The sequence below is a fragment of the Zonotrichia albicollis genome, chromosome 4, assembly GCF_047830755.1.
Source record: "Zonotrichia albicollis isolate bZonAlb1 chromosome 4, bZonAlb1.hap1, whole genome shotgun sequence".
Lineage (NCBI taxonomy): Eukaryota > Metazoa > Chordata > Aves > Passeriformes > Passerellidae > Zonotrichia > Zonotrichia albicollis.
Genome location: NC_133822.1, coordinates 10,613,176 through 10,625,700, shown reverse-complemented (window position 1 = coordinate 10,625,700; position 12,525 = coordinate 10,613,176).

Below are 12,525 nucleotides of genomic sequence, written 5' to 3'. Positions count from 1 at the left end.
ATATGTGCTGATATTTTCAAGTGGAAGGCTGAATTTTTTTGTGAGAACTATTACCTATCATTCAGCTTTCAGGCCCACCATGGAGACACTCTTTTTTATTAAAGATCATTGGAAACTTTGTATTGCCAAACAAACTTGCAGTTCTTTCAGATTCTAAGTTTTCTTTGTGCCAATATCCTTGATTTTTTTCCATCCCACCTAAATTACTATGTGAAGAAAAACCCTGTGTGTAATCTCAATGCTTTCATTATCTGGCTCTCCTCCTAAGACATCGGATATTAAATCTCTTTCTTAGCATTGCCCCAATATTTGACATTTACCATTGCAGAATTTATCTTCCAGAAGCAACATTTGTGTTGACTTTTCTTTTAGAACAAATATTTATTGTACAGCCCTTACTGTACTTATATTTAATCCTACCAATCTTTACAACTACAACATCCAGATATTATTTTTCAAAAACCTTTTATCTTTACACTAATAAATAAGGATCTAGTGAGTTCAGTCTATCCCTGCCATTGGTGCAAGCCCTGAGAGTCCACATAGGTTTGATTAAAGTCCCTTTATAAACCATAAATGAGTAGCAGCTGTGCCTGACATCTCTGGGAAACTTGGCAAATTAGACCACCTCACATTTGACAAAGCTGCAGGTGGGAGATGACAGGTTTCGTTTGTGGTCCTCACATCAGCTCCCTTGAATTAATGTTCTGCATCAAAGCCAATCCTATTTTTAACTTTTGATGAAGAGAGAAAAGGAAAGGAAAAAAGATGAATGCCTCTTAGGTAACAGTTACCTGGATAACCACTACACCCACAACATTAAATATGATGCAGAACCACTGAAAACAATGCTTGTGTATTTACTGGAGCTTCTGATTCCTGGAACATGTTGAAAGATGGGCTGCATCAAAAGCTCTATGAAATAGCAATATATCACACACACAATAAGAGACAATAAATCACTTTTTGGGGAGTGATGAATGAATCAAAATAAGCCAACATTAAGTTATGGGAGAGAGGAGCCATCCATACATTCTGCCCCACACCTGGGCCAGACAGGTGCAGTAACTACTGGGGTCGATTTGAAATTTTGGACTTAAATTTCAAATTTTGAATTTTAAAAAAGGGCTTATTTTTGTTCTAGACCTTTTCCTGCTTTATTTTCTAAAATAATACATTCAAAATCTGGATATTTGGAACTCCATTTCAGCCACTAGTATGCATTGCTTATATTTGGCCTGCGAAAATAATCTTCACTTAGATTCCTTGCTGCCTAGAAACTTAGATTTAGAATATAGTAGATTAAATTTATGCATTAAAACTTGAGAAATTGTATAAAAAATTCAATACCCAAAAACTTTGTCAAAAAATCAATACAGCCTTCAAATTTTTTAGTTCTGAAAATAACCACAGTCTGTTCAATGATTGTTCAGCAGCACATATAAATTTAAAGAGGCATTTAAGAAATAATTACTGCTGAACTTGGTAACAATTGTAGCCTCACTGGCAGCTGAATATAAAACCTGAGGTATGAATGTCATAAATAATTGTCCTTTTGACACCAGAAACTATTTAAACAATGTTTATTTTTTTTATTTTTCTGCATTGGACTACAATGGGATTACAATTTTTTTAAACTTATTCCATCCACTTTTCAATAAAGGACTGGGAACCAAATTTTCTTTGAACACAATTCACAAACAGAAAAATTATTGATTCCAATCTTACTTATTAACCAAGAGAATTCCTAATTGTTTAGAGAATATTGTCGTATCTCAATGGTAGTGGGAATTTTTAACCCTGCAAATTAAGGGAGGCAATAAAAAATAACCAAAAATTCACTGCTTGTTCAAATGTCAGCTCAGTCACTTGAGTCCTTTGACTGGAGTGGTTTGGTGCACCATGTAACAAAGGAAACCAGCACTGGCTTAAAAGCATAATCTTTCAATTAAAATCATATGGTTATCTTCACTCCTATTTGATGCTCGTTGCAGGCCAGAGTTGCATACCCTGAATTGCATAAGCCATTTGTTCCCTTGGAACATTCCCCAGGGTATCATATTGTGGTTCTTTAACATTTGCTATTAATTTCTTTTTAAACAATCTGCCTTAACATTGTGTTTGTCTGTTTTGTTGTGTACATGCCAACAGTCCCTTGTGAAGCATATTTCATGGAAAAGGACTAAAAAAAATGGTAGAACAATGATTCTTGGTAAACACATTAAAAGCAATGTATTGTTTTGCATTGACTTTGACTGGTAGGATTTTTTTCTCTAGCTCTCCCTCTGGAACCTCCAACACACAGTAGCCTTGCTCCTTTCCCCTGACAGCCGAACAACTTTGCAAATTTACTTTCTATGAGATGAATTAAAACAGGAGTTGCAAGAAACCTCCTAACCAGGGACATTTTTTTGAAAGCACCAGTGTCTGAAGATAAGTAGCTTTAAATGCAATATTTTCTGAGTTTTACACAGGGCTCAATATTTAATTAAATCACAGCTATGTGGACCGTTTTTGCATTTTGAATTTTTCTGAAAGAGAAAATAATGGAAAAATAAATGAACTCTTCTCCCTTGGAACAGCAAGAGGAGCAAATATCTCTTCCTTTACTAAGATGTTCTATGTGCCGCTTCAGGCTGTTGCATCAACTATTTACTGTTAAAGCCTGGCTGTGTAGAAAGGCCAAGGGAAAAAGGCAGGCAACTTGTCTAAATCATGGTTCTGCTAAGATGTAAACTTGAATCCAGGAGAATCCTGGAAGTCAGTGCATCCAAAAAATTCCTAAGGTGTTGTCATTGCCTGTGAAAATGTGATAACAAGTTGCATGTGCAGCACAACCCATATTGCAGAAAAATCCAAACACCTGCCTGTACTGTCTTGACATTTGACATTGGTGGCAGCACCCCCTAGAACTTGACTTATTTTTTAATGTAGCAAATAGAGTCCACTTCCAAATTATCCACATCCCACGAAGTTTAAAACAGGATAAGAGGAAAGTGCTCCTCTTTCTTTCTCTTTTTTACCATGTCTAAGTTTAAACTGAGGGACCTGGAAGCACTTCTGTGCTGTCCTCAATTTTATGTTCTACTCCCCATGTCAAGGCAATCTGGGTATTTGAGACAAGAGGTGCTGCAGAAGCCAAAACACATCATGGTGGGTTATTTCCATGCACAAGGAGTATGAGAGACTAGTTGGCTTCTCAAAAATCAAATTAGAAACTGTCATCAAAGAAAGGAAATTTTAAACTTCTAAACTTTTAAACTTAGTTTTGTATCATTTAACCACTAGTGACAGCTAATTGGAGGACAAGTTAAAGGAGGAGGTGGATGTAATTACAGCCCATGAGATCCCTTGACCAAAGGAAGTAGGAATGGACTGGAAATCCCAGACTCTAACTCTAGGTCTGACTCAATTGTTTTGTTTCCTCACCTTTGAAAGACTCAACAGTAGATTAGAACAGTAGCATCCTACTTCTCTCCATACCAGAGCACTAGGAAGCTGCTACCTATTGTATTTGCTGGGAATGTCCTGACAAAGGCAGGAATGATGAATTTGATTCCATGTTCTTAGAAGGCTAATTTATTACTTTATAATACTATATCATATTAAAGAATGCTATACTAACTATACTAAAGAATACAGAAACGATACTGAATGCTAAAAGATAATAATGAAAACTCCTGACTCTTTCTGGAGCCCCAACACAGCTTGGCACTGATTGGCCAATGAGTCAAAAAAACTCCTGCCAGAATCCAATGGAACAACCACCTGTGGTTAAACAATCTCCAAACACATAAATTCCACATGAGCAAAACACAGGAGAAGCAAATGAGATAAGAATTGTTTTCCTTTACTCTGAGGCTTCTCAGCTTCCCAGGGGAAAAATCCTGGGCAAAGGGATATTTTCAGAGAATGTGAATGCCACAGATACCAGCTGCTGCAGTGATTGGATTTCATGAAATCTTGCCTCACCAACATACCTCATCCATCTGCTTCCAGTATTTTCCATGCCTCCAGTGAAGATACAAATCCTGTTGTTAGCTCTGTCCTACTTGCTATAGTCCATGAGAAAAATTAACCGAGAAATCTACTGAAAAAGCCATTCAATAATGTTACTAATACATGACTGCTATCAGCCTGGGGACAATCCAAGTCACTGCCATAAGGTATTAGAGGTGGAAGATTTCATATGGCTCCTTCTGTGCCATCTTGTCTCTCAAAAAAAAAAACCAAACAAACCAAGAGCTATTAAGAATGCAGTTTTAAACTGTCTAAACATCTGACTTCAGAAAAAAAAAACAAACAGCAAAATCCTCATGCACAATTATGTCATTAGGATTCTGTCTGAAACTGGCATTGTGCATTTCCATAAGAGAATTAGGCATTCATTACCTTCATTACACTCCATTCTGCTAATATGATTCATCATATATATTTTAAAATGAAGTAATTTAACTACTATTGGCCATAAACCATAATTCTAATAAAGATTAAGCCATTTAACTACTGTTGGCCATAAACCATACTTCTAATTACTCACTTCACTAATGTACATTTGTAATCTAATTTTTTTTATTTTTCTGCATTGGACTATAACAAGTATAAAAAAGAGACCTTTGTCTGATATCAAAGGGTACTTAGCTATGATCAATGTAATCCATCAAATATCCTAGTGAGTAAAAATGGAGTCTGCAATCCTCTTGACAATCATTATTGATTTGAAAACGGTGACATTTTGGGTAAACTGCTGAGAAATATCATTCTCCTTGTGTAAATATAGGGAGTGATCAAATAAATGCCTCTGTATTCTCTCATAATAAATGATGAAAAAGCAGGAAAAGAAAAGATGTGACTTCAGCACACAGCTAACCCAGGGCAGGTTGTAACATAGGAAGAAATAATTCTGTATGGAACACTTATGCCCTATTAACAAAATCAAGCTGATAGAAGCATTGTCTTAAATCAAATCTTAACCATCCTGGCCAATTACAACTCTGCCTGCAATGTGCTGTAAATGGGTAGGACATAATAAATCTTTCTTTTTTACCAGACATATCATGATACAAATGTGCTTGGCTGAGTACTATTATCTTACAGCTGAGTTCATGACACTTCATTTCTCATTCTGCAGCAAGATTTTAAGCAAGCATATGCTAAATGGCTTAATACAAGTTCCAAAGACATTTCCTGCAAGCTGCTGGTAACACAATATTGCCATCTTTGTTTTTTCAGTCTTCAAAAGAACAGAACAATGAGTGAGAATAAACATCATCTATAGCTAGAATCTGTAAAATGGATTGCTTACCTCACTGAACAATTTTATTTTTGAAAAAAGTAGATAAAATTGAGAGGATCCTCAGATAATAGCTACACTGTTTATCTGCAACATAATATTCCAAAGAAAATCTCTCAAATCTCACTATTTCCATGTGGCTACCCTTCTCCAGCCACTATTATTGAGACAAAGCTATTGCCAATTGATGTAATGTGTGATTTTTATCAGAAATGTGATGCGTTTTCTAGCTTTGTAAATTGATTTAAACCTCTGCAAATGAATATTATAAGATGCTGTCATGGCAGATACAGAATTAGGCACTGTTCTGAAGAGAATGGCAGAGTTAAAACTGACAGGCAGAATTTACAGTCATAGAAGTTGATGGCTTGCCATTCCCCTAATGCCCTCTCTTCAATCATTGCATACTTTTCCACTTTAATTAGCAAAGCAAAATAGTGATTTTTTTTATACATACAAGAAGATGTTTTTAATGTTGCTTAGAATGGCAGAATGTGCTCACCTAAAACACAAGATGCTCACCACGATGCTCATGTAGACATGACAGTCATCTGTTTCTGAGTAAAACTATTGCTTTCATTGGCTGAGTTAATCTGATTTATCCTGATTTGCCCTCTCAGCCATACAATAAGCAGAACTCGGTTTCTCAGAGAATATTAGTATTTAAAGCAGTGGTCTGGCAAATATACAGGGCAGAAATCATGGCCATAGATTCATTATGGAGATTTTTTAGTGGAATAAAATTGCTATAAATCCGCTTTCATTACAGGTTTCTTAACAGCTGAGAAAAATATTGACATCCTGACTGCCTCAAAACTGGGCCCATCACTTCTTTTTTTTTCTCCAGTGGGTCAGAGATGCTACAGACTCACATGAAAAAAGAGCTAGCATACATATGTTCAGTGCAATATACCAGGAAAATAGGGAATGTAGGGGGTTTGTTGGAAAAGCTGACTCATTTCTGAGCTTTCAGAAATGGAAAGGGACAAAATTGCAATGTCTGTGTGGATAGACTTTGCTAGAAAAGGGAAAGGTATAGCCAAATGCATATAGAGCAAATTCAAGAAGCATTTGACTGATAAGAATTGAGCATGTGTAATGTTATTTTTATGATAAACATTCTGGCCAAACAAGCATTTGGCAGTTTTCTTCTGAGGCTGTTTTTTAATGTTGTTGTTGGCCTCAATTTCATTAGTCTAAAACATATCGGTAGTTTTGCAGGGAAAAAAGCAATATCTGTAAATTACTCTTGTATCATAGTTGTCAGGGTAATAAATGAAGAGAGATTAATTAAATGTATATTCAAATGAATCCTTCTGACTGCAGAGGTTTTTATAGGCTGGGATTTCACCAAGACTTGGGAGTGGTGTCATGGTGAGAGGAAACTTTTGTCTGGAAACTTCTGAAGTTAAAGTGTCTGGAAATACACATGGGAAGGCAGTGGAAGATTGTGGATTCAAATGCAGCATCTGGGTGCCCCTTTGTGGGCTGTGGTGTTATTGCACCGGTGAGGGCTCCTACAAAATACCTGCAGGATTTCATTACCCTTGATTACGGATATCTGTCTGAACTTTATGCACTTTGCAAACCCATGTCATTTTGAAATTAAATTTTACTGGCCCAGTACCTTTTATTATGTGGTATAAAGTATGCACCTGATATTCCACTGCAACACAGTGCTATACTAAATTATAAAGCATATTATGAGTCATTTATTAACCACATTTGTGGCAAAGCACAGCCACAAGAGCAGAGATATTACCATGAGTATGAGGAAACACAAGGAGAAACTAGAGTAACAGGAACAGTTAACAACAGAAATGAGAGGAGTAATCTTCTATATAGAAAATGACCCAGAAAGTTAAAAAAAATCTTATCTCAAGTATTTGCTTCAGGAGGCGAAGAAAAGGAGCAGGGGTTTACAGAGGGCGAATCACAAGTTCCATCTCTGCAATTACAAAGTATTCCATGTCTCAGTGGTGAAGTCTAGGGTGAATTTTGCAGGGAATATATTCCTTTTTGGATGAAGTTTTCTGATAATTTAGAGGCTATTGCAGATATATAGATACAGAACAGATATATATTCTCAATATCTATATATATATAGATATAGAGAATATCTGTTCTGATAAAATAGAGTATCTGTACCACTATTATTATTAAAGAAAATATCTCCAAGTATTAAATGAAAATTAACAACAGTGTCTCTTGAATTCTCTTTTTTTCCCAATATCTGCCATGGGCTGGAATGCCATGCATTCCTGTGGCCCACAGCTCTGCCTGTGCCAACATTGTGTACCATGGCAGGTCCCACAGGACATTTTAGTATATTTCTCTCTTGTCTGAAACAAAGCAGTCATTAAAATATTTGAATCTCCAGTGAGACAGATCACCTAAATTTTTTCCAGTGTTTGTCCTTTTCTCCATCCTATATGCCAACCAACTTTGTAGCTGTCACTTGTCATTTCCTGCCAACTAGTTTTTCTCTTTATGTTTACTTTTACAAAAAAAAATTTCTTGCCAAGATCATACCATGGAGATCAGTTGGAAATTATATAAGACACCAATAAAAAGCTGACTATCAAGCCAATAAAAAAGAGTTAAATATCTCAGTAACAACTCCAGGAAATCTCTTTACTTCATGAGAAAACTCTGGTGTTAGCAGATGTTGCATAGGGGGACATCCTTAAAACTCCACTTACCTTCCTAGTTGGATCAGTGTGCACAGGAGGCAATCTCCTTCCTTATTTTAATGAATGATTGGTCAGTAAATGATACATGGAAGCAGTTGCAGAAATGGACACCAGAACCTGACTGTCCTAGCTGAGTGCTGATAAAATACACAGAATCACAGAATCACAGAACTGTTTTGGCTGGAAAAGTCCTTAAAGATCATTGAGTCCAAACATTAGGTTTGCATCTCCAGGTCCACCACTAAACCATGCTCTCAGTGCCACATCTACATGTCTTTGAAACACCTCCAGGTATGGTGATCCCATCATTTCCCTGGGCAGCCTATTCTAGTGTATGACAACTTTCTTTTGCTCCATCTTTCTTTTTCTCCTGTTTGGTGTTTATTAAACCCTTTTTTCTAAGTCAGTATTGTTAAGCTGCAGAATCACATTCCCTCTTTCTGCCTTTCTTTTCTCACTACAATCCTTTTTATTTCCTGCCAAATGAGACCCCTTTAACTGGAGAAGTTCAGATGATCACAATACAAATTTTATATTTAAAAGTCCAAAGTAAAAAAACAACATTGTCTGTTCCACTAGATAGGAAGTTACTTGGCACACAGGACTACTAAACTATTTTCTGAAGCCTGCAGGCAATAAACAAGCATGGCAGCAAAAGAAGTCAGGAAATCTGAGCCATTGAAACTGTATCACAGCTTTATCATGGTGTTCTCTGGATTTTGAAAGAAATCTCATGAAAGAAACGCCTCTTCTCCCATGTCCAAATGTGAGTCCAGCATGTGAAATGCCTTTACTGCAGCTCCTGGCTCCTGGCAATGTCCTTGGCCTTTCTCTGAGCCTCCCTCTGTTAGACTAACTCCCCTGCCTGCTTTGTTTCTTCCACTTAACTTCCTCCAGCAACAACAGCAAGGTCCCCACAGGTCTTCAGTAGGAGCTTTATCTTTTCACTTGGCTCACATTTTAAATGTTGTTGCAACAATAGCAGTGAGAAGAGCTTATTTTTAATGGAAACGGTATTTCTGTGGACAATGCTGTTTTTCCTACAGTTCATGGCTAAGAGCATAAATGAAATCTTCAAGTTTTCTATGTATTGTGTAAAGTGATTCAGAGCCTTGTTTATCATTTTTTTCCACTGAAACAAATATTACCAGAGTAACAAAGGTTCAAAGTCAATGAGTTCCTCTTGCAGAAAACTCCAGCAGCACAGCTGTGTTCTTATCTTTATAGAGAGTCCTGTCAATGGAAACAGATAAAGTGGTCCATCATAAACCAGATTCTCAAAAACATTGTGTCCTGGACACAGTGTCCACAGGACAGAACATCCTGAGAGCAGTTTGTTTGCCTTTGTTACAGAGTAAAGTGCTGGTGACAATTGTTACTGTAATTTATGATATTTTAAAAAATAAAAAGAATGTGGAAGCAAATTCACTAGGAATTGAAGGAGTTAGAACACATGTAAAGAAATTAATTTTTAGACAGATTACTGAATCTATGCTTATCTTAATTCTCAATTTATAAAATTGAGATTACCCTTATCCTATATAAAATGGGAACTACATTTTCTGGCCTAGCAACAGTGCCGGTATTAATAAGGTGATGAAGAATAAACAATTCAAAGTAAAATTTAGTTGTGCAACCCTAATTCTGTGTTTATACATAGCATTTTAAGCTTGAGGAGTGGGGCAATGATGTTCAACACCTGAGTCAGGACAACCCCTGGTATCAATACGGGCTGGGAGATAAAGGGCATTGAGAGTGACCCTGAATTGGGGGCTGGTGGATGAAATTCTGGACATGACCCAGCAATGTGCACTTACACCCCAAAAAACCAATTGTATCTTGGGCTGCATCACCAGCAGTATGGGCAGGAAGCTGAGGGAGGTGATTCTGCCCCTCTGCTCTGGTGAAATACCACCTGGAATTCTCACCAGCCCATCTCATCCAGCTCTGGGATCCTCAGAACAAGAAAGACACAGCCCTGGTGCAGCAGGTTCCAAAGAAGGCCATAAAAATGAGCAGAGGGATGGAACACCTCTCCAAAGAGGAAAGGCTGAGAGGCTGGAAACATTCAAGGTCAGGTTGGATGAAGCTCTAAACAACCTGGTCTAGTTGAAGATGTCCCTAAATATTGCAGTGGGTTTGGATGGCTTTTAAAGGTCCTTTTCAACCCAAACCATTCTGCAATTTCATGACTGTAGCCATTGTCCACAGTTTTTATTTAAGCAAATATTTTAAGGCCTATATTGCATCTAGATTCTTGGGTAGAACTTAAAGCTCCTGAGACCATGCCTGTGTTTTACGTCTAACATAGACATTGCCTCACAGAAGTATTACATACAAACTCTCAATCAGGAAACCATGCTCAGCCTAATTTAATACAAACATGTGAATGCCTTACTCAGCTGCCTCTGCAGGAGACCTAGACCTCTTAATTTACTATCTCTCTCCCTCTTCACAAGAAGATGCAGTTTAATTGGCTTCTGGCAGTTCAAGAAACTGCAGAAATGTCTGGCATCTCCACTGTTCGGAGAAAACATCACTAACACTTACCAAGACCATGTTTAATAGTATGGTGTATGCCAATGCCATGTTGTTTTAACATAATTGTCCAGAAGCCAAATCAGGCACCCAGGAACTGAGTGACCATTATACACACCCACAGGGACCGAGCTCAGACTGCAAAAGGAGGATTTAGTCATTGATTATCCTGGTCAAAGTGACCTAACCCACACACACGTTGAGGGAGATGCAAGGTTTCAAGCAATGTTTACTTTTTATTAGAGTTTTGCTGGGTTTATTAAAATCTCCCCCCAGGGCAGGACCAGAAGCCTTTCCTGCCCCCTTGTTGTCAGACCTTTTGTCTTGCCCTGGCTGTTGCACACCTGACTGCACAGGGACTGATCTGCAGCACAGAGGTGTTTAGTGCTCAGGGCACTCCTCTGGGATGGGAATAGAAAGGGTCACATCCCTGTTAGTAACAGGGGAACAAGACCGAGTTGACCTGATGCGTGTGTGAGAGCTGAGCAAAGCTGTCACTTTGCCAGATGAAGGAAATTGTGGCCTTGGCTCCTTCTGTGCCTTTGGACATTTCCAAGGAGCTTAAACAGAACAGAAACAGCTGTCTGTCTATCTAACCAGGACTGTGTTAGAGCTCCCATCTTCACAGAGCAGACAATTCAGAGCAGTCATGAGTGACTGAGGTGACACAAACTGAGGTTGCTGAGATTGCAGAGAGCAGATGTTTGTTCAGGAATTCTTCTCTGTTTCTGGGCCTTTTCTCGGGCTGGAACTCTCTTCAATGGTCTGGACTCGGGCCCCCTGAGTGGAGCCCACCCAGGGATGCCAATGTCAGGTTTGTTGTTGCTGAAATGGCTCCTGAGGTATTAAAAAGTTTTTTTTCCCAGCCCCATGCTGGAAGTAGAGATTCCTCAGCTCTGGTTTTCAAGGTTGTTTATTTTCTCTTATCTATTGCATTCTTTTTCTGACCAGCTGAGATCTGTCTGGCAGGTCAGTTCATGGCACACTGACCACCCCCAGGGCAGTGTTATCTTTTTATACTAAAAACTACATGTACTTTATTTACAATAATTTGCCAATACCTATCACCTTTGTTAGGCAGTCTGTCTCTACCCTAAACCAATTCAGAAAGGTCACCAGCATAGCAGAAGATGGAGGACAAGAAGAAGGAGGAGAAAGACAGGACACGCCCAGACTCCTCCATCTTGCCTCTTGAACCCCCATTCTAAAAACCCCAAAATTCTACTTTTTAAGTCTGTGATTAATTCACTACCATTCTATTCAAACTCTTGTGGCTTGTAACTCTTCACACAAAGTTGTTAATTTTTTCAATGGGTTGAAATGGAAGGCACAGGTGTTTTTGACTCTGTGCCAAGGTCTCAGAGCTCCCTGCCAGGGTCTCGAGTCCTCCAAGGCAGGCAGAGGAATGTCCTGGGTTCCGACGCTCCCATCTTCACAGAGCAGACAATCCAGAGCAGTCATGGGTGGCTGAGGTGGCACAAACTGAGGTTGCTGAGATTGCAGAGAGCATTCACCCAAGTAAGGAAGCAGACAGAGTAGAGACCTATATGGTGTGCCATAGCAAGATTGCTGTTTTATCACTCTTGGTCCAGCCCTAATTTGAGAATACTCTTATGCATTGTTTTCTGAAGTCATAATGCCTTTAAAATTTATATATTATGTTGGTTTTTTGCTTTGTTTTTTTTCAAAACCAGCACTTTCTGGTCACTAAAATGACAATTAGTTAAACTGTTAATTTTCTTTATGCAACAAAATTAAAATATAATAGTAACAATAATAATAAAAAATAGAGTTTTGCAAGTATATTCCTAGCCAAAATCTGCTTTTAAACTGGCATGATTGAATTAGCTGAAGGTGCAGTGGGCAATGGAGGCCAGCTCATAGGAAAATTAAACATTAATTCAATTCTAGTTTGAAATTTCTTTAAAAAGGTGTGGGGTTTTGGTTTGTTTGGTGTTTTTGTTGTTGTTTGTTTTTTGTGGGTTTTGGGTTTTTTTTTGT